Source organism: Euprymna scolopes, chromosome 32 (genome assembly GCF_053919585.1).
Source record: "Euprymna scolopes isolate OS-2025 chromosome 32, ASM5391958v1, whole genome shotgun sequence".
Taxonomy (NCBI): domain Eukaryota; kingdom Metazoa; phylum Mollusca; class Cephalopoda; order Sepiida; family Sepiolidae; genus Euprymna; species Euprymna scolopes.
The window spans coordinates 96,133,529-96,157,244 of NC_136513.1; the positions used below are offsets into that span (position 1 = coordinate 96,133,529).

General features: G+C 33.5%; 1 protein-coding gene across 1 annotated transcript in view; it reads left to right on the top strand.

Annotated features, from left to right (window-relative positions):
• Positions 1-10,875: 10,875 nt before the first annotated feature.
• Positions 10,876-23,716, top strand: part of LOC145256514 (epidermal growth factor receptor kinase substrate 8-like) — a 258,101-nt gene continuing 245,260 nt past the window's right edge. The window contains exon 1 of the mRNA XM_080115500.1: positions 10,876-11,107. The gene's annotated coding sequence lies outside the window, so the exon portion shown is untranslated. The remainder of the gene's footprint in view (positions 11,108-23,716) is intronic.

Below are 23,716 nucleotides of genomic sequence, written 5' to 3' on the forward strand. Positions count from 1 at the left end.
CAATGAAACCACCGGAACGACCTTGAAATATGTATATATAGTGTCGTAATAAATATTGTATATATATATATATATATATATATATATATATATATATATATATATATATATATATATATATGAATATAAATGTAATTCTTGTTTTTTTACAAGTGAATAAAAACATATTTCTACGTTACCAATTTATTTGAAATTTTCATACAACCCATCTTTAGAGTCGAGGGATGTTTTTATGTTATTAAAATAAATTTACCTCGCGAATTATTAAAATATTAAATAAAATAAATATATTTTTTTAACCGTTAGTGCAAACCTGCTTTGTTGATAAAACTGAACTTCCGGTTTGATTCATTTCACAGCCACAAATTGACGAAAAAGAAGTAAATTTCATTTTCTGTTTACTCGATAAGTAAAAAAAAAACAAAAAAAACATAATTCATTTGTTTATCTTCCAAATTTTTTAATTTATATTTTTTCTTTATTATACAAGGCCAAAATAAAAGTTTGTTGCTTGCTTCTTGAGTTTTTTTTGTTTTTCGATATAAGATTGGTTGGTAAAAGTACAGTTTTTTTTTTGGTGCTAATGCAAAGAGTGGTCCGCGCTATTTTTCAAATCGTATTTCCAGGTATAATTAAAGTTTTATTATATGTTTTTTTTATTCAATTGTAAGGTTAAAATACACCCTCCCCTCCCCATGTTAAGAATGGCTTTTTAAATATTAACGTTATTATTACAACACGGATCACTCTCTGCATGAGTACTGTACTTTCACCTAACAATTTAATAAACAAAACATGGTTCTTATGCAGAGAAAGTACCATAATAATATAATAATAGAATAATAACGTTATTTAGAACGCCATTCTTTACATGGGGAGGACGTTTTGTTACTATTCTATACTTTCACCTAGCAATTTAATAAACAAAAGATGGTACTTATGCAGAAAAGGTACCGTGCTGAAATAACGCTATTAAGAAAGCCATTCTTAACATGGGAAAGGGAGAGTGTTCTGTAACTATTTTATATTTTCACCTAACAGTTTAATAAACAAAAGATAGTACTTATGCAGAGAAGGTACCGTGCTGAAATAATACCGTTATTTAGAAAGCTATTCTTAACATGGGGAGGGAGTTTTGCATCTATTCTATACTTTCACCTAACAATTTAATAAACAAAAATAGATACTACGTATGCATAGAAAATACCGTGCTGAAATAATGTTATTTAGAAAGACATTCTTAACATGAGGATGGTATTTTGTAACTATTCTGTCCTTTCACCTAACAATTTAAAAACAAAACATGGTACTTATGCAGAGAAGCTACCCCGCTGAAATAATGACGTTATTATTTAGAAAGCCATTCTTAACATGGGGATAGGGGTGTTTTGTAACTATTCTGGACTTTCACCTAACAATTTAATAAACAAAAGTTAAACTTAAGCAGACAAGGAACAGTACTGAATCATTAACATTATTTAGAATGCCATTCTTAACATGGGGAGGGAGGATGTTTTCTAACTATTCTGTACTTTCGGTGCTGATGCAGAGAGTGATCAGCGCTATTTTTTAAATCGCATTTCCACGTTTAATTAAAGTTTTATGATATGTTTTTTATTCAATTGTAAGGTTAAAGTACAGAATAGGTACAACACCCCCTCCCCATGTTAAGAATGGCTTTTTAAATAATAACGTTATTATTTCAGCAAGGATCACTCTCTGCATGAATACCGATTAACGTTTTGTTCTTTGCTTTTTTTACCATATTTTTTTGTTTTTTTTTCAAGAAAACCTTTTTTTAACAAAGATTGAAAGTGCACGTTTTTTCTTTTTTTTTTTTTACAGAAGTTGTTTTTATATAAGAAAATATGAATGCTTATAAAGAAATTGGGTACTCGTGCACTTATTGATCCGTGCTGAAATAATAATGTTATTATTTAAAAAGCCATTCTTAACATTGGGAGAAGAGGGTGTTTTGTACCTATTCTGTACTTTAACCTTACAATTGAATGAAAAAAACGGTAAATTTTTAGATTAGGTCCACCTCCACATTTTCTTTTAAATGACGACTTTTGTAGGTTTTTGACTATGCTGAATACAGAAATCGCATTGAAATTTTGCAGAAATAAGTAATTATCGAGATATTAAAAATTTGTATAATGCATTGTAATCTCTGGCAGCCATCTTTTTTACATGCTTGCGCGCGTCATAAACAAATCTATGCGCGTAACAAAGATGGCCGCCAAAGAATACAATGCATAAAACAACTATCTATATCTCGATAACTACTTATTTCTGCGAAATTTCAATGCGATTTCTGTATTCAGCATAGTCGGACACCTTTAAAAGTCGTCATTTAAAAGAAAATTGTGGAGGTGGACCTAATCTAAAAAAAATACCAAAAAACATAAAGCTTTAATTAAGCTTGGAAATACGATTTTAAAAAATAGCGCGGATCAGTAAGTGCATTAGCACCCATTAATCGACTCACGTGACCTTATTAACAAATATTATCAAAGGCAAGATATGTTACTTTATTACTTTTTTTTTGTTTTTTTAATGCAAAATTTTTATTCGGCTCAAAAAACACAGCGTTTACTGTTATATTTGAAAATTACAAATGGCGGCAAACTGTGTTAACACATTAGGTTTGGGAAAATGAGTTAAAACTAAAAAAAACTATACAAAATACTGTTAAAAACCACTGAATACATGTCAGCCTATGTCACAGTAACATATATTGAGTGAGTTCCTGACAGTATTTTGTATAGTTTTTTAGTTTTAACTCATTTTCCCAAAGTTAATGCGTTCAACAGTCTGCCGCCATTTGTATTTTTCAAATATACAGATAAACACTACATTTTTTCAAACCGATTAAACATTTTACACTTAATAAAAACACTAAAATCTTATCCAGTTAGGTAGAAAAGTAACTTATCTTGCCTTTGATAACATTTATTTGTTATATTTATTTTTCAACAACTTTTTCGTTTCTGTGTTTAGTAATACAAACCCGTTTTATTTACTATAACGTTTAGTCAGCTCGAAGAACAGTGTTTATCAGTGTATTTGAAAAATACAAACGGTGATGGACACTGTTGAAGATGTTAAGTTCGAGAAAATGATTTAAAACTACAAAACTATACAAAATACTATCAGAAACCCACCGAATATGTCAGCCTATGTCACAATAACATATAATCAGTAGGTGTCTGACATTGTTTTGTATAGTTTTTAACTGATTTTTCCAAACTTAACGTATTCAACAGAGTCCGCGACCATTCGTCTTTTTCAAATACATAGATAAACACTGCGTTTTTGAGCCGATTAAACATTTTACATTAAATGAAAACACTAAAAAATTATCAAGTTAGATAGAAACGTAATTTACCTTACCTTTGCTTTCATTTATTCTTTTTTGAACAACTTTTTCGAATCTGTGTATAGTAACCCCCCCTCCCCCTTACCCAAATACTAATTAAAAACTCACATTTTTGAATACAATAAAAAAGAAAACTATTTAGCGTTTCAATGGTTTAGCAACTTTCGGCTTAATCCACTGAATGTTGGTTGAGCCCAAGCCATGATTGATGGTAACTCCCGAAGATCCGGATCCAATTCTGCAAGAGTACCATATTTTTTTTTTTTTTCGCCTTTTTTTTTACTTTTTGGAGTGGATTGCTGTACTAAGAATATAAGAAACATGCATTTCCTCTTTTTATTAGAATTTTCCATTACACGAAATTAAGCCACAGCAACGCGCGGCAGGGTACAGCTAGTACACACATATATATATATATATATATATATATATATATATATATATATATATATATATATGTGTGTGTGAGTGTGGGTGTGTGTGTGTGCGTGTGTGTGTATGTGTATATGCACATACAGTTACATATGCATATCTATGTATATATATGTAGTAATGTAAAGTTATAAATTATTAAAAAAAAAAACTGTAAATTCTTTATAATTTTTTAAACCACACCTTTAAACCAGTGTACATTTATTTTAGCCACGTTCTTAACATGTTAAAAACGTATATATATATTGTTTTTTTTTTTTACATATGAGACGCTTCACTAGTTCAAGAAATTTAAATGTAATTTGAACTGAAGCATATAAAAGCATCCAGATTTTAAACGAACAATAATCAAAACTTCCTGGAGACGACTAATGAAAATCAGTCGAAAGTACTTGCAATAACAACCAGAAGAAAAAACAGATGGACGAAGACTATGGAACAAGAAAAACTACACAAAAAGCTCATTAAGCAAAAACACTCCATACTTGTCTGAATGAAAACATGCTGCCTAAATACACAATATGTATGTATATATATATATATATATATATATATATATATATATATATATATATATATATATGTTTATATATATTTATATATATATATATATTTATATGTATATATATATATATATATATGTATATATATTTATATATATATATATATTTATATGTATATATATATATATATATATATATATATATATATATATATATATATATATATATATATATATATATATATATATATATAAGAGCAAACAGTTCATAAAACATGTTATAAAACACTTTGAAAAACAGTTAAAAACATATTTAATCTGAAAAGGAAACACTTGATGAGTGGATAGTCTTTAATCCGCGGAGTTTTGAAGAAATACTTTCCTTCTCATCAGAGGGTAGGAATTAGCAAAATGCGGGATCGGATTTTGCATGCAGAAGTATTTGATGAAACAACAAGTAAGTCAAAGATCTTACTTGATAACAAAAAGTGAAGCAGAGGGAACATGGTGAAGAAAAAGGTGATTACACGTGAATGGATAGTCTGGTGAAAGGTAAATAATCCAATGACGATAAAATCCAAAAATATAACTCCAAGAAAGTTAATTGAGTTTCCATTTGCACAAGTAAAATCCAAGGAAATCACGTAATTGGAAGATGGCCCAAAATAATCCAAAAGGCCGAAATCCATGGAATAATTCACAAATATGTACAAAGAAAAGAAAAGATTGGTTGGTTGTTTTTGTTTTACGGCATATCAACCTTTTTCAGGTTATTTAATGCCGAATGTAGTTATTTTGAGGAAGAATTTTTTAATGGAGTATATATATATTTTTTTAAGTCAGATTCATAGTTGGGACCCTAACAGGTGCTACCACTCCGGGTCAGAGTGGACCTGAGAGCAATGGCAATTAAAGGGTGGCTCCACACTTCCCAAGGCCTGCAAGGTGGGGCCTCACCATCGGATATAGTTTTAGGTCATATCCAGGACTATGAAAAGAAAAGGGGAACATTCCAATAATATATATATATATACTAGCAAATGTACCCATCGTTGACTGGGTTCAAAAACAGCCTACAGAAAATGGACTCTGATTTATGAAAGTACTAGCGGGGGGTACTCGGCGATACCCGGGTGTCTTGAGGTAAATCAAAACTCCAGGGGGTGGGGGTTAAGTAATAATAAAAAAATGTTTTGGTAGGTGAGTATGAGAATCGAACCCGTACCCTTGAGTTGGAAATTAATGTGTGAAAAAAAAAAAAAACCGTGCGATGTTACCATTGGGCCACCGCGACATACAGCATAGACGTGTTTGAATTTATTTATCTAACTATAACTATAAAAACAGGCGTGCATAATAAAAGTTAACTTTGCTGCTTCCATTTGACCTAATTAAGAAGTCAAATAGAAGTCACGCAGCGTAAGCGTCTGTTCCCGGTGCATTGCCGCGAACACGTCCGTTTGAGTTTAGTTTCATTTTATTTATACTAAAAAGCCCAATCAACACGCGAGAAGCCAAAATAGCAATAATTATGTAAAAATCGACGTAAATAAATCTATACTCTATGCGCTTTCCTAATTCCTAGATATTATTATATAGGACCTATATACACAGTTTTAAGCGATAGTAACGACCCCAGGAGCACGTGCGAAAGAAGCCTTTTGAAGACATACACGAAATGATCACACACATTTTGCCTTTTATATATATAGAAGATGATGATAGGTTATGAAAAGGAAGGGTTTTAAAGAGATAGCTTCGAATTGTGGGGTATCAAAACCAAAGCAAAATATGATGAAAGTAAAAATAAAATAGATAAACCCTATAATTTATTATACCATACCTGTTCACACTGAAACACTTATCACAATATTCTGTGGATCTATATTAAAAAACCTTGTTAAACTTTGTGACATATTTCCATCCTATGGAGGTCAGGTGCGAACGAACACCCCATCATTTTATTATATCATATTTCTTCAAACTGAAACATAATTATCAAAGTATACTTACGCAGATGGATATGAAAAGTCTTTATTAAAGTCAGTGCCTATTTCTATTCTATGGAGGCCAGGCGCAAATACAGACCTCACAATTTTATTATATCATCCCTATTTAAGTTAAAACATACTTATCAAAGTATTCTCATGTACATCTATATCAAAAACACTTGTAAACGTTTTTTTTTATTTTAAAATTTTTATTTCCATACTTTGTGGACCAGGCGCGAACGCAGACCCCGCAATTTTAATGAAGCACTGTTCTGCCAGATCAAACATACCCATTCCTGTGTCTCGATACATCTTCTATCATTATATGTAATCAGTTTTTTAAAATAGTCAACCATATAGGAGCCTATTCGTGACCAGACACACACACACACACACACACACACACACACACACACAGATATTCAGCTTTATATTATATATACATATATATATATATATATATATATATATATATATATATATATACTCGGGTTTTTTTATATTCAAAAGTAATGGACTAATGAATTCAACGAGGTTGTTAGATAGTGCTCAATAAAAAGAGCTGATAATACTTGTTTATTGTTATATAAACATGCTCACATCCCGCTGCTACAAATAGCCACTTGTTTCAATCAAACAACAGATATCATCAGGCAGCGACTTGACTATTCAAAAGTTCAATGAATAAGATTATTCATTGAACTTTTGAATAGTCAAGTCGCTGCCTGATGATATCTGTTGTTTGATTGAAACAAGTGGCTATTTGTAGCAGCGGGATGTGAGCATGTTTATATAACAATAAACAAGTATATATATATATATATATATATATATATATATATATATATTAGTATATATATGTATATATATATATATTAGTATATATATGTATATATATATATATATATTAGTATATATATGTATATATATATATATATATATATATATATATATATATATATATATTAGGAACGATTCAAATATTCTTCCCGATTCTGATTAAATTACCAATTTCAATTCTTTATATATCTCTAAATATTTAAGTATAAAGCTACTGCTTTTTTCCCGATTGCCGTCAACACACATGTTAAATGTGCAGACATTTTTTTAATCGCAAAAAAATATACTTGTGGGATTGATCCATAAATTTTAGGTTTACTGGCAGTTTAAAATTGATAAATATTTATTTTGTTATCGTTACTACTAGCAGTGGAAAGTTTTGTTTTAAATAAAATCAAATAAAATAAGACAATTAAAGGAATCGTTTTTGGTATCGGAAAATAGGTACAAATTTTTTTTAATTCTGATGCTGATTCCGATACCCCAAAAGTTCTGATTTTTTAAAATCCCGATTAATCGTCCCAACACTAATATATATATATATATATAAAAGCACATCTTATTTTTCTTTTATTAATATTATTTTTTTTCCTTGTACACATGTTTGTGAATTATTCCATGTATTTCTGCCTTTGGATTATTATGGACAATCTTCTTCCAATTACGGGATGTCTTTGGATTTTACTTGTACAAATGGAAATTCTTTTAACTTTCTTGAAGTTTTACATTTAGATTTTACGGTCACTGGATTTTTTATCATCCACCAGACTATCCATTCATGTGTAATCACCTTTTTCTTTACCATATTCCCTCTGCTTAACTTATTTTGTTTTCAAGTAAGATCTTTGACTTACTTGTTGTTTCATCAAATACTTCTGCATGCAAAATCCGATCCCGCATTTTGCTAATTCCTACCCTCTGATCAGAAGGAAAGTATTTCGTCGAAACTCCGTGGATTAAGTACTATCCACTTATCAAGTGTTTCCTTTTCAGATTAAATATGTTTTTAACTCTTTTCAAAGTGTTTTTTAACATGTTTTATTAACTGTTTGCTCGTATCATAAACTATCTCCTATTTGGTTTTATCGAGCTTTTACATCTGGCTGAGATAACTTTATAAATATTAATTCTTTAATATTTATAATATACTTTAGTTTTACCATCTTGGATCATTTTGGTAAATTTAATTGTAATTTTTATTTTATATATATATATATATATATATATATATATATATATATATATATATATATATTTGTGTGTTTATATATATATATATTTGTGTGTTTATATATATATATATGAACAAATGATTAATAAAACATGTTAAAAGACATCTTGAAAAAGAGTTAAAAACATATTTAATTTTAAAAGTATTTCTGCGAAACTCCGCGTATTAAGGACTATTCATTTATCTAGTGTTTCCTTTTCAGATTAAATATGTTTTTAACTCATTTCAAAGTGTCTTTTAACATATCTTATTAACTGTTTGCTCATATATATATATATATATATATATATATATATATATAATTACCTGCTTTATATAAGCTAAATAAAGCCCACAGTTTGATCCTTTATGTCTCGCATATATGTTCCCCATCCAGCGCGGCCGTAGCTGAGATTCAATTCACTGCACAAGTTTGTAGTATAATTCAAATCTTGTCCGTAGCTGAATACTTGATGCTTTGCCAGGGCTATCAAGGGTATTTTTATCGTGACGCCATCACTAGATGGGGTTCCTACCACAGCTTTAGAGAGTCCCATCTACCCCCAAGAGAAGAATAGAGCACGCCAGTTTCTCAACCTGGTATTTTATCTCGCAGTACATACAGCGCCTCACCTTCCCAAATAGTCACCTATTTGGTTCTGGCCAGGTTCAACGGTGCTTAACTTCAGTTATCTGGCAAGAATCAGTGTGTCAACATGACTGTGCCGTATATTATATAGATGCAATATGTGTTCTAAAAATCATTATGATCGGTTAATTGGTTCAAGAGTGAATCTTTAAACGTACTTCAGCTTTTTGTCATTCTTCTTTTTGCGATTGCCGTTCTCTTTTAACCTCTGTGTCTAATATTCTTAGTTGCACGCTCGATTGTTTTCATCACCTTTCGCTCGCCTCTGCAACACAGGCAATTTTATCTAACGTTAACACCTTATACAGCCTAACATCTCAAGTGCAATTGAGAAGTTTTATTACCACACAAGCAGAAAGGCCCAGCATATAAAGTCAACAGTAGGCTCTTTGATATGGCAGGGGTGCATTTAAAATGAATGTTTCCTTTTAGAGTACAATTGAAGCATGATACTTGACTTTTGCGTTTTAAAATTTAATTCAAACCATTATCACTGCACAAGTAGAAATGCCTGGCATATAAAATCAACAGTAGGTTCTTTAATATGACAAAGGCACGTTGGGAATGGATGTTTCTGTTTAGAGCATAACTGAATTGTGCGCGAGCCTTTCCTAGTCTCACACAAAAACACGCGTTCACATCTCAAGCTATATTACTTGTCATATGCATACGCGCGTACGTCCACACACGTACATATATTCACGTTTGCATATATACACTCACATTCACGTGTATACACACACATGCTAACGTACACACATGAACAACGTCACTTCCCCTTTCAAAGGAAATCCACACATGCGCAAAAGACCACCGGAAACAATTATAAAAGCAAGAGCAATAAGCAGCATCTTTCTTTTCAGACCAGCTTCCGAGCTGGGTGGTCTACGGACCGACAGCGTGCCTTTTCGGCCGGCGCGCACATGCGTGTGCTTCACGCCACTTGCTACTATGTGGAACAAAAAGCTAACAGACCGTACGTACACTTTATACGCTTTCTCTCTCCATAATCTGGATTGACATTCTCACTCTTTCTCTCTCTATATATACAACTTGTCCTTGAGAATACCTTCGCGTAGCTGACTGCTAACATGGCACGCAGTTTAACTGATGTCAACCCTCTATCCTTTTCTTTGTCTACACGCTGGACTATCATTCCCATTTCCACTACATTACTCACTTCTCTTCCCACGCGCGAATAAACGATAGTGACCCGAATGTTAGATGTACACACGTTTCCTTTTCCTTCTATACTACAAGTCCCGCAACAAACGATGGTTACACCCGAACGCGGACATGAACATGTCTAATATCTAAAACATTCATTCTTTCAACAGTAAATAAACAACACGTTTATCTTATTTATTAATTGAGTTTTTGTTTCCTTGATTCCATTCGTTTCATTATTTTCTTTTGTAGCGGGATTAGGATTTATATATCCTAGTCCTCTACAAGTATAATTCTTGACATTTGCATTTTAAACTTTAATTCAAGACATTATATAAAAATAATGAATAAAATCAATAGTAGGTTCTCTACGGTGCACTGTAGACTAATTCGTTGCGGGGAGGCATATGAAGCTTCCTCTCGGTGCAACGTGGTGGGTCCCAAACTAGAGCAGGCAATCAATCATTGAAAAATGTCAGATTTCACCGATTTCGATGAGAATAAAATATGGGAGAGCGAAAACATTTGTTGATCCTCATTAAATCCCGGGTAACGTCGGCTTTCCTTGCTAGTAACTTTATAGAGAGAATAGATAACCTTTCAAACCACTGTCTCGAAATCTGTTTTTTTTTTGTTCTTTTTAGAACATATTCCATAGATAAGAACCTCTCCTTCCTGTTATTGTTTTTCCTTTTCTTTTTCACGTCTCTATTAAATACATAACAACAACAACAGCCAACTCGTTTGTTGCCCCTGACATTACGCACAATAACAGCCAAGTTTGGCGTTTTTTTTAACAGCCGCTTTTTCCGACTTAGAAAAACTTTATAAATTAGACTCTTTCGTTTGTTTATTCTTACCTAAAGACCCCCCCACCCTCCAAACGGACAAGTTTTCTTTTTTAAAAGAAAACTAAAAACATACACCCAAAAAGGTACGTAACTATTTATTATACAATTTAACAATAAAAACAAAATCACAATCCCCAAAACAATCGTGCGTGTCTTAATACAAAACTTTCATTTTTTTTTTTTAAGTAGATAAACTTGAACGTAACACCTACACTTAAAAAACACGAAAGAGTGTACGTAATTATTTATTTATAGTATTTCTTTTATTTATTAAGTTATTTTATTGAACTTTGTTTTCTTGGAATTCACACTCGACAACACAAGCAAAACGAATGTAAAATCGTGCGATCAATTTTTACGTGGTAAAAAAAAAAAAAATAGTTGTAATTTACGATATTTCTGAAAAAAAAAAAAAAATAGTTGTAATTTACGATATTTCTGAAAAAAAAAAAAAAAAAAAATAGTTGTAATTTACGATATTTCTGAAAAAAAAAAAAAAAAAATACGAACCGTACTATTTTGAAACTTTTTATTTCTAGGATTCTCAGTTTAAATTCAACGTGTATTTATTAAATTGTTAGGTGTAAAGGTTGAGAAAGGCGACAGATCAAACAAGGGAGATAAACCAGGAAGACTTTTTTTTTTTTTTTTTTTACTAAATTGTAATGTGAAAGTATAGAATAGTTATAAAACACTCTCCACATCTTAAGAATTGTTTTCTAAATAAAAACATTATTTTAGCGCAATACAACAAGTGCTAGTAATAGTTAAACAGCAAAAACTAATTTCATTAAAATTTGAATAATTTCCAGCTGTTTTCGTAAATTTATAAACAAAAATAATTTTTAAAACAAAAAAGTAAGTTAATTATAAATGAAGAATAATAAGCAAAAATTGAAAGTAAAAATAAGCAATGTGAATTATGTCCCCTGTTTCTGCATTCTTATTTAAAAAAAATCGATATGTCGCCTTCCTGTGTACAAGCACCAAATTGTTAGGTGAAAGTACAGAATAGTTATAAAACGGGTGCTAGTGCACTGCAGTGCACTTACTGGTCCGCGCTATTTTCTTAAATCGTATTTCCAAGTTTAATGATTTTTTTAAAATTCAATTGTAAGGTTAAAGTACAGAATAGTTACAAAACACCCCCCTCCTCATGTTAAGAATGGCTTTTTAAATAATAACGTTATCATTTCAGCACGGATCAATAAGTGCACGCACTAGTACCATAAAACGCCCTCGCCATCTTAAGAATGAGTCTCTCTCTCTAACGTTATTTCAGGACGGTCCGTATTCTACACAAGTGCCCAATTCACTTCCTCCTCCCCACGAGGCAAAGTTAAATACAAAGTCAGATTCTAATGTGGGGTAGATTCACCCCCCCCCTCCTCGAAAAAGGGGTCATTCTGAATTGGGACAAAAATTAAATATATTGCCTCAATCTAGAAAGAGTTCTTATTCACTGACAGATGACAAGAAAGATGAATTCCAGTAACAGATACGTACACTTTGAAATATTTATTTGCAGAAAAAACATTTGGTATTTTTTTAGATTAGGTCCACCTCCACAATTTTCTTTTAAATGACGACTTTTATAAGTTTTCTAATTGCTGAATATGGAAATCGCATTGAAATTGTGCAGAAATAATTAGTTATCGAGATATAAAAGGTTGTATTATGCATTGTACTCTTTGGCGGCCATCGTTTTTACGCGCGTGCGCGCGCTCCATAAACAAATCTACGCGCATAACAAAGATGGCCACCAAATAATACAATGCATAATACAACTTTTTATATCTCGATAACTAATTATTTCTGCAAAATTTCAAGGCGATTTTCGTATTCAGCAGAGTCGGAAACCTCTAAAAGTCGTCATTTAAAAGAAAATTGTGGAGGTGGACCTAATCTGAAAAAATACCAAACATTTTAAACAATTTTGACACAAAGCCATTAAAAAATGTTGGAAAATGGTTGTCATTGGTAATAGACCAACATGTCACCATAATACCACATTTACTCCCGGAGTCATTCTACTTAAAATTTCTTAAATGGTTAAAAACAATTTTATTGAAAATAAATGTCTACTTTAATTAGAGCGAAAGGGCAAAAAACAAAACAAAACATATTTACATTTTTTTTTCAATTAAATTCTTTTTAGATTTTATCCCTTGTTTTGTTTGTATTTTCAATAAGTATTCCGTTAATAAATTTGTTACTTATGCAGAAAAAGTACCGTGATGTAGTAACGTTATTTCGAAACCCATTCTTAACATGGGGAGGGTGTTTTTGTAACTATTCTGTACTTTCACTTAGCGATTTAATTAAGAGACCATAAAAATTGAATTTAACTTGAAAATACTATCTTCTCTGCATGCATGACGTGCCATAAACGTAATTTAACAAGTTGCACTTCTAATTCTTCTGAATTTCAACCGAATTAAACCTAAAAGTTAGATAAGGATTAGTTTAGGGTTAAAAAAAAAAGTTCGGTTCAAATTTCATAGGAGTACGAAAATGGTAAAATTGACTAATAGCTTACTATCGTGATTCTAATTAGTCTGAAAGAAATAGTTCGTTAATCAAAGCACCGAACCAGAAATGGAAAATAAAGTAAAACGAAATAGTTATATATTTTTTAAATTAAAAAAAAAATATCTACTATTTTATTTCGTTTCATTTTTCAGTTCGTGTGGTTTATCTTTTTTTTTTTTATTTCATTCAGAAAGTAAATAAAAATAAGTAAAAAAAAAAAAAAAAAAAAAAAAATTTTACGACCTACCCAAAGCGTAGAATAAACACCCCTAACCTCCCCATGTTAAGAACGGCTTTCAGAATAAAGACCCTCAACCTCCTCATTTTAAGAACGGTTAAGATTCTTAATTCCGAAAGCCGTTCTTAACATGAGGTTTAACGTGTTTATGCTACGCTGGGGCAGGTCGTAAAAAAAAAAAAAAATGAAAATAATGGTAGAAATTCACCAAATATCACCGTTATATTTATTCTTTATATTTGTTATATTTATTGGTATTATTAAAAATAAGTCGGGGAAAAAAGTATTTTCATTTTTTTCTTGGAGTTTCAGGACTCCAACACACTTAAAACATTTTAAATATTTATTATTTTACAAAGAAAGAAAACTTTCATTTTATTTCGTTTCATTTTTTAACTCCACTTCTGTGTTTTCGTTCTGATGTCAGCTTTAAACACCTCCGATCTTGTCAGCATATCCGAAAATTTATAAAAGTTGGCATTTTTGGATGTGATTGTGAACGGTGAATTTTCGATTTTGTTGGTTCATGCGCGATAAAAAAAAAAAAAAAAATGAAAACGAAATTTAAATTTCCGTTCCATTTTCAAAACAACCCCAAAACAGAGCGCCCTGCGCCCCTGCCCCCTCCCTCGTTTTGTTTTACCAGTAAACTATTAGGCAATTTTACCATGGGCTATGTTATTATTTCAGCACGACCCGTATTCTATTCTGCACAAATACCTAAAATACATAGGAAAAGACGGTTTTGTGACTGGAATGATTATGAAAAAAAAAAAAAAAAAAATCTGTTTATTGGCCTTTTGGGGGACTGAAGTGTGAAGTCCCCTGCAAATATTCAGTTCTTATTGAGACCTTCATCATCCCATTCTTCTTTCGATGACGGTATTGCCTGTTGCGACATCAACAGGAATGCCGACCAATTCGAATATAGCTATTTAAGAATTTATTTGAAAGTGAGTCAGCCTGTCATACAATATTGCCATAACTACCCCCTACCCCGGCCACTTTCAATTCATGAGTTTTTTGTCATCTCGCGTATAATAATTTATGAATAGAAATAAAGTGATCCTTTTATTTATGACCGCACATATGGTGATACAATTACGACGGAAACGTTGTTTCTGTTTGCTTTTTAGAAAAATAGAAATTAACCATAATACTCGACTTATGCTAAAAGTTAAGATTCTAACTTAATTGTTTACACTAAGCTTTCTGCGGTACTGACGATAGACAAATGTTAATCTACGGATGACCAACCGTGTAAATAATTTATCGTTTAAGATCTTTAAAATAATAGGTTTTCATAAAAAAAATGTTTCTTTTTAACATTGGGGCCACTACTTATTAAAGTGTACAGTAAGTCAATGGAATAATATTGTAGTAATCGTTAGTAATCGAGATTTGATAAACCGCCACCTTAAATAAGACACTTTATCAAGAATTTGTTTATGTTGGACTTGAAGACAACCAAGTTGTAGTCGGCTGGAAAGCGGGCAAATGGAAGAGTTCCACAGGCGTGCACTTCTAAGAAAGAAACTTTGTCCATGGAATCTACGTTTTGATTTAGACACAGATAAAGAGTGGGAAACATTATTGACAGTGGTTTCAGCTATACTGGTGGGTACTCATGCAGAGAGTGATCAGTGCTAAAATAATCACGTTATTAGTTAAAAAGCGATTTTTAACATGGGGGAGGAGAGGGTGTTTTGTACCTATTCTGTACTTTAACCTTACAATTGAATAAAAAACATATCATAAAACTTTAATTAAATGTGGAAATACGGTTTAAAAAATAGCGCGGATCACTCTCTGCATTAGCACCGACTGGTGTTTTTAATGAAAGATTGGTGAGGGGGGGGACCAGAGATTGGAGCTCAGGCGAGCACTTGCCATGGAAATAACGATAAAATAAAGACAGGATCGCAACGTCTCTTCTGTGGGAAAGAGGTTGCAGGGAAGAGAAAAGGGCATTCCCCACTAAGCTACAAAGTCTATTTTGAACTCTGTCAAGGCAGGATAAGCTGCTTCTAGCAGCTCCTGCCCAAATGTGGCAACAATACTCTGTCCTTGGACGTATTTGGCTTTTATATAGATAAAGAATTGTAGCAGCAGTGAGATATTTACTGGAGCGGTATAACGATCCTACCTTGCCAACAGATTTGATGTAGTACATCAAACATCAATGATGTACTTGTTTCATTTCAGATCAGGAGTAAAGGTCAAGCCCAGAAGTTTGTCAAAACATGGAGCCTCCCCAAGACGAGCGCCATCCATTTTAATTGATGCCAGATGGGGATCAGAGTGGTGATGATGTAAAGATGAGACCGATCGTGTCGCGGCCATCTTGCCTATTTCGCGGACGAAAACAGATTTTTTTCTTAATAAAAAAAATCATAAAAAACGAATCCAATACAGAATATTCGCCAAATAATTGTCCTGGAAAAAAAAAAGTTATAAAAAAAACAAACTTGTAATAAAAACAAAAACACTTCATAAATATATTTTTATTTTAGAAGTTATATTTTACTATAGGGGGAAAAACATTTTTTAATCCCCCCCCCCAAAAAAAAAAAATTCATAAATATATTTTTATTATAAGTTATATTTTGAGGTGGATTATATACACTGTTGGTCATCCGTAGATTAAAATTTGTCTATCGTGGTACCGCAAACGGTACTTTGTAAACGAATACAGTGCGAATCTTGTCTTTTACCGGATTTATATATATTCGAGGTAAAAATGACTTCCTAATAAAGTTTGTACTTGTCTAGACCAGGCCCCATGGGTTCAAATGTAACAGGTGATGTCGCCAACCAAAACGCAACCACACAAAATTAATCTGGGATTTCTGAAACGGAAAACGAAAAATAGAAAATAAACTTCTAATATATTTACATTTTTAAGCTTATATATTGTTAACGTGTATAAAAACCCAATCGACACGACTTCCGTAAGTTTTAAATCAATTGTTTTTTTTTTATATTTGAAAGTCTTCATAAATAAATTAAATAATTTATATAAATTTTATAAAAATTGTATTTTAATTAGTAAAAAGTACAAAAAAAACAAAACAAACTAAGTACTAAGCGGAAGTCGTATCCAATGGTCTTAATGCGCCTTAAAACGTATTGTATTTTTTTTTTTTTTTTTACGACCTGCTCCAGCGTAGTATAAACATCCTTAACCACCCCATTCTCGAAAGCCGTTCTTAACATGTGGAGGTTGGGGTGTTTATAATACGCTGGGGCTGGTCGTAAAAATTTACCAAACTTACATATTTTGTAAATTGTTGCTTTTTTTTATGTAAATGTTTTCTAGTGTAATTAAAAAAAATCCCCCCCCCCCAAAAAAAAATGGTCACGATGATCAACATGGCGTTGGTTGGTGATAAATGTCTATTATGCCGTCGCCAAACCGATTGTTGAATCTGTACAATTATTGGTGCCGATCTGAAAAGTAAACAGTGAGGGAGTACTATTTTTGCAATAATTCCTCTCCGGGATTAGGGTTAGTAGCTAGATCAATGGCAGTCACAAATTGCATTGATTCCACATTCATAATATGCTGATTATTACGATCTCAAAGTAAACATTATTTACCATAATTGTTGCTTTTGTACCGCGATATTTTTAAAATGGTATTTTCAAGATAAATTCAAGTTTTACTGTATCTATTAAATTGTTAGGTGAAAGTACAAACTAGTTACAAAACAACCTCCCGTCCCCATGTTAAAAATAGGTTTCTAGATAACATTATTTCACCACGGTAACATAAATGCATAAGTACCCCATAATTTTGTTATTTGTTTATATAATTAAAGTATATTTCCCTACCAAACTATTCTGAATTTTCAGTCTACAGACTCGAGATTTGACATAAGGGGTATTCAGATTTTGGAAAATCTTAATCATTTTTCGACCAGAAATTTGGCTGTCAAGGGGTCAAAGTTCAACGATTGGACCTTTGAAAACTCTACCAAACTCCTCTGCCAATTTTCGGTATAAACACTTGAAATTTTAGATCTAGGTTACTTGGACATGGATCAAACATTTTAATTTGATTTGAGCCCCCAAAAACAAATGTTAAGGGATCAAAATTGAAAAAAATCTGACCTCTCAGTCAATTTTTGGTCTAAACATTTGAAATCTATCTATCTATCTATCTATCTATCTATATATATATATATATATATATATATATATATATATATATATATATATATATATAAAAGTGAAAATGTGTGTGTGTGCACTTTTTGTGTATGTCTGGCAAAGGCTTTTTGGGGGGGGCGCTCGGTCGGGTCACTCCTTCTTAACACTTTTTATATACTGTCTAAATCGTAATCTCTACGAGTTACGAATGGGGGTTGCGTCTATCTTTAATTTGTCCGACTTTTCTGCACTATTTTCGGGATTTTTTTTGATCGCTGCGTCTTCGTTTCGCTTTTCCGTATAAAAAAACGAAACAGTGAAAACGAAATTGTGTCCCCGGCTGTCGTGCTGTGCTTGGCGTTTTGGCCATGATCAAATCTCACTCGTGTAGTATCTGTTCCGGCAGATACTGCAATCAAAGACCATATGTGGGGGCAACTCCACATATAAGACCCTTGCTCTTGTAGCAGTCAGTTATTGGTCCATGTAGGGGAAACCCTTCATACCAATTGTCACTATCCAGTCCCCCCTCCCCTTCACTCGCCACATTAAAAGACGGCCTTGTTCCTAATTTGCTCTGTGGGGAAGCAAATAAATATCAGCCCTATGTGCCGTGACATTCAGAAAGCAAATAAGTATTGATCAATGCTGGGGAAAAAAATCATTTGGTGGGGTAAACAAAGATACGCAGAAACTGGCTTGCAGCGCCAAATTTAAGTTGTGTGATCTTTGACCTTATTAAATGCTCATACCTGCCAATTTCACTTTATAAACGTTAAATTAAGACATTTTCACTTCCTCTCCTCTGGTTAGGTATCGGGGGTTTTTTCCCTTTCTTTTCTGCTTTTGCGTCAAGGCTTCAGGTTCGAGCCTACCTTCCTACCCAAACTTTTTTTCTTTTACACCTCCAAACACCCGGCCAACGTTTTTTTTTTTAAACAGGGTTGTTTTAATCTACCCCCCACCAACGCACACACCTCCAAACACTCGGGCAACGCTGGGCACCCCCGCTAGTATTAAATAAAGTGTATTCAGACATCGGGCAAGCTTTTTAATCTGTTTTTGGTTGAAAATTTGGCTGCCAAGAGGTCAAAGTTCTAAAGATTTGACTGTTGCGGTCTCTAGCAAACTATTCAGCCAATTTTGGGTCTAAACATTTGAAATTTTACATAAAGGGTATTCAGACATGCAGCAAGCTTTTTAATTAGTTTTTGGACGAAAAAAATGCTGCCAAGAGATCAAAGTTGAAAGAGTTGACCTTTGCAGACGCTACCAAACTCCTGCGCCAATTTTGGGTCTAAACACTTGAAATTTTAGATGTAGGTTACCTGGACATGAGTCAAACATTTTAATATATATATATACATATGTACATAAAGTTATGAACAGTACATAGGGCACGAGCAAAGCAGAGCTGAACTGCTAGTTATAAACAAATGTAATGCTGTCCGGGAACCAACGCACGTTGTGTCCAGTTTCAGTCACAAACGAGACCAAGAATAGGAAAGAACTCCAACTTGCTTGTTATTTGTAGCAACGTTTATTTCGTCACTGTTACAACCATAGCGTAACCTACGTAATCTTCAACATTCTCCACCCGTCTTACGAGATCTCTAACATTATCTCGTTCTGTGCTCCACGTCTCTTCCGTGATCATGCTCTTTCTCTCTTTTCTTGTCGTTTTTAAAGTATTTTTACTGGTGACATCATTTCGCAAGCATTTACATCCGTGCATCTGCACTATGTTGCCTAAATAAGAACCAACAACATACAAACACAATAATGCGACAATCTAAACAATATTTTTTTTATCTCGGGAATCAGTGTAATGTCTCTGTGACATTTATTGTGTGGGTTTTTTATCAGTATTTTGTTTAGTTTTTGATTTTTCAGCCATTATTGAGACTTGCAAGATGACCCTCATATCAGTAATTTTTTTCTTGTGCTACCGTAAGACTCTGTGCTACCCGTGTGTTCAAACTAAATGAACGCTTCAAAATAAGTTAAAATGTTAAAAAATTATCCATGTAGGTAGAAGAGTAATTATCCATGTAGGTAGAAGAGTAACTTGCAACATTTAATTGTTACATATTTGTTTTTGTTCACTTTTTTGTTTTGTTATCTATACCACAAAATGATCAATTTTGTAGTGTTGGCTGTTATCAGAAAACTAGCCAATATTGGTGTCCATGGGGGTTAATCTTTATAAGCACTAAAAGCATTTTCAGACTTCCATAATCACTTTTCAATTTGGCCACAAAGTAAACATGTCTGCCATCTTTTTTTCCATTCAAAACATAACTTTTCAGTAGATGTATAACCTTTAGCAACTAACCCAATAAATATTACATACCCATGCGGGAGTCGCAGAAATACTTAGTTTAGGACCCAGGCACATAACTAATCCCCTTGGTGCTGATGGCCCCATAAATCTTCTTGGGTCATCAGTCTAGGAGAAGGAAAACTCTGAAGCTAAACCTGTGCTACTGACCCCATACGTCTTGGCACCAAATAAGGGGAGGAAGGCCTCTTCAGTACTGGTTGACGACCTTCCTAGAACTGGTGACTCAAACAAATTACTGGTTTGCAAACCTAAACTGCTTAAGGAGTAGATAGGTTCTGTCTACTGTCCGACTTTCATACTCCTCCTTTGCCTATTAGCCAGAGACAGAGGTGCAATCACGGGGATTCGACAAAAAAACTGAATGATTGACCTTGTTTCCCACTTCTGCCACATTCCCATCCCCTAAAACTGGGCACTTTGGGGGTGCTAGAGTGCCATATATTCCAATACAATTGGATTGGGTTGATTTTTGTCTGATGGGTTGAGGGTACCGGTTTGACAGTTACTGGCTTCTGTTTCCGACTGATAGTACAGGGGCCCTAACTCTTTGGTAGCACTTAGAACGGCTGCTCCATCAGTTGTATAATATCAGGATGGTTATAGTGCCTCCAAGGAAAGGGACTCTGCACCCATCTCTGGTGGGCTTTCTCAAGGCAACAATTCTGTAGATGAAGAATCGGCTGATGATGTTCTAATTGTGTTGCATGTTTGATATTCTGCACAACCATTTTGTTCAACACCTCTCACCTTAAACTGAAACTTTTGAATAAAATGGCAGTTCAAACAAAAATTATGATCAAACCAGGCTTAAAATCAAACAAAACCAATTTGCCTCCTTCCTTGAGGTTTGCATTCATGAATATCTGCAGGCTTAGAACTAATTTAGATAATGTTGAATCATTTCTCCTAGCAAACAGCCCAGATATCTTGGTGCTGAGTGAAACTAACCTACACTCCTCCATCCCCTTTGACCTCTTTAATGTACCTGGTTAACTCCCACTTTGCCGTAAGAACTCACACAAACATATGCACGAACTTGGAGTCTATATTCGAAACACCCTTGACTAGAGAATCAAAACTAGAACCAGATGACCAGGACTTTATGTGCTTTAGACTTAACCTGCAACATAGCATTAGCTACTTATATTTTTTCTACCGCTCTCCCAGGACTGTACTCTAATGATTAGAGTCTAATCGATCAAGTCTCTGACATCATAAACACAACACTCTTTCTTTATACTAGTATGCAAGTACATGTATTTGGTGACTTTAATGCCCACCACAGTAATTGGCTTGGTAGCATAACACATAGCTTGCTTATATCTCATTCCCTATCACAAACAGTTACGTTTCCAACACCAGAAAGATCAACAAGCCTCACTTCTAGATCTATTTCTGACCACAGTTCTTCATGATTATGTAACGAATGACCATAGCCCACTTGGGAATGCTGATCACACTGTGATAATGGTAGAAATCGCCCTAAATTCTTGACCCAAAGCTGAAGAGTTATTACTCAAAACGACAAGGTAATATAAGAAAGCTAGCTGGGGAAACTATCAGGGATTTCATCAGAGATGCCCATAGGGAAATATCTTTTTCCTGTAGAACAGTGAGCAAATGAGACGAAGAGTTCAAAGTGGCAATTGAAGCTCGTGTTCCCACGCGGAAGTTCTATAGCAAACCCCGCTCTCCTCAATGGTTTACTTCTACTTGTGGAACTGCCATTGCTCAAAGGCAGCATGCATACCACAGATTTATCCGACATAAGTCTAGTACAAACGGACAAAAGTTTATTGAAGCTAGAAGTAAGAAAGAAATAGTGATAAGATTGCTTCCCTGACTGTACTGACATGCAAAATTTTAAATGTAATGTAAGCCGATATTTAGCTCATCTCTCCTAAACATGGTCCCAAATACCATATATACTTGTGTATAAGTCGATGTGCATTTTAAGATCAAAAATTGTGTCATTTTAGGTATTACCTATGCATAAGTTGACAGTAGCTTGCTTATATCTCATTCCCTATCACAAACAGTTACGTTTCCAACACTGGAAAGATCAACAAGCCTCACTTCTAGATCTATTTCTGACCACAGTAAACCAAGCCAATTACTGTGGTGGGCATTAAAGTCACCAAATACATGTACTTGCATGCTAGTATCAAGAGAGAGTGTTGTGTTTATGATGTCAGAGACTTGATCGATTAGAGTACAGTCCTGGGTCGAGAGAGAGAGAGTGCTAGAGAAAATATAAGTAGCTAACGCTATGTTGCCTGGTCATCTGGTTCTAGTTTTGATTCTCTAGTCAAGGGTGTTTCGAATATAGACTCCAAGTTCGTGCATATGTTTGTGTGAGTTCTTACGGCAAAGTGGGAGTTAACCAGGTACATTAAAGAGGTCAAAGGGGATGGAGGAGTGTAGGTTAGTTTCACTCAGCACCAAGATATCTGGGCTGTTTGCTAGGAGAAATGATTCAACATTATCTAAATTAGTTCTAAGCCTGCAGATATTCATGAATGCAAACCTCAAGGAAGGAGGCAAATTGGTTTTGTTGGATTTTAAGCCTGGTTTGATCATAATTTTTGTTTGAACTGCCATTTTATTCAAAAGTTTCAGTTTAAGGTGAGAGGTGTTGAACAAAATGGTTGTGCAGAATATCAAACATGTAACACAATTAGACCCTCATCAGCCGATTCTTCATCTACGGGATTGTTGCCTTGAGAAAGCCCACCAGAGATGGGTACAGAGTCCCTTTCCTTGGAGGCACTATAGCCATCCTGATATTATACAACTGATGGAGCAGCCGTTCTAAGTACTACCAAAGAGTTAGGGCCCTGTACTATCAGTCGGAAACAGGAGCCAGTAACTGTCAAACCGGTACCCTCAACCCATCAGACAAAAATCAACCCAATCCAATTGTATTGGCATATATGGCACTCTAGCACCCCCAAAGTGCCCAGTTTTAGGGATGGGGATGTGGCAGAAGTGGGAAACAAGGTCAATCATTCAGTTTTTTTATCGAATCCCTGTAAAGAAAACGTGACTCTTTGTTTCTTTGTTACTGTCTGAATACAACGTGTGGGTCCCGAGTGTTGACATCTAACGACTATGTTACATATCTATTACTCTGATCAAAAATCATGCCTGGTCAGCATTCATTCGGGACACTGCTAATTCTCTGGATGAAGCCAGCCTTACCACTTCAGGATTAATACCAAAACAAATTCAAGTACATTGCATTCTTAATATTGCCTATACTGTGGATAAATAAAAAAAAAAAAAAAATGAGTTTTGTTTGAAATGCCGTACAGATTTTTAGAGCATCTTGATAGTATAATAAAATGTGTGTAGAATAGACTTTGACAAGATGGTCATGTTAAAAAAAAATATGGACCTTAGAGTTTCTGCATTAGTAGATGTAGA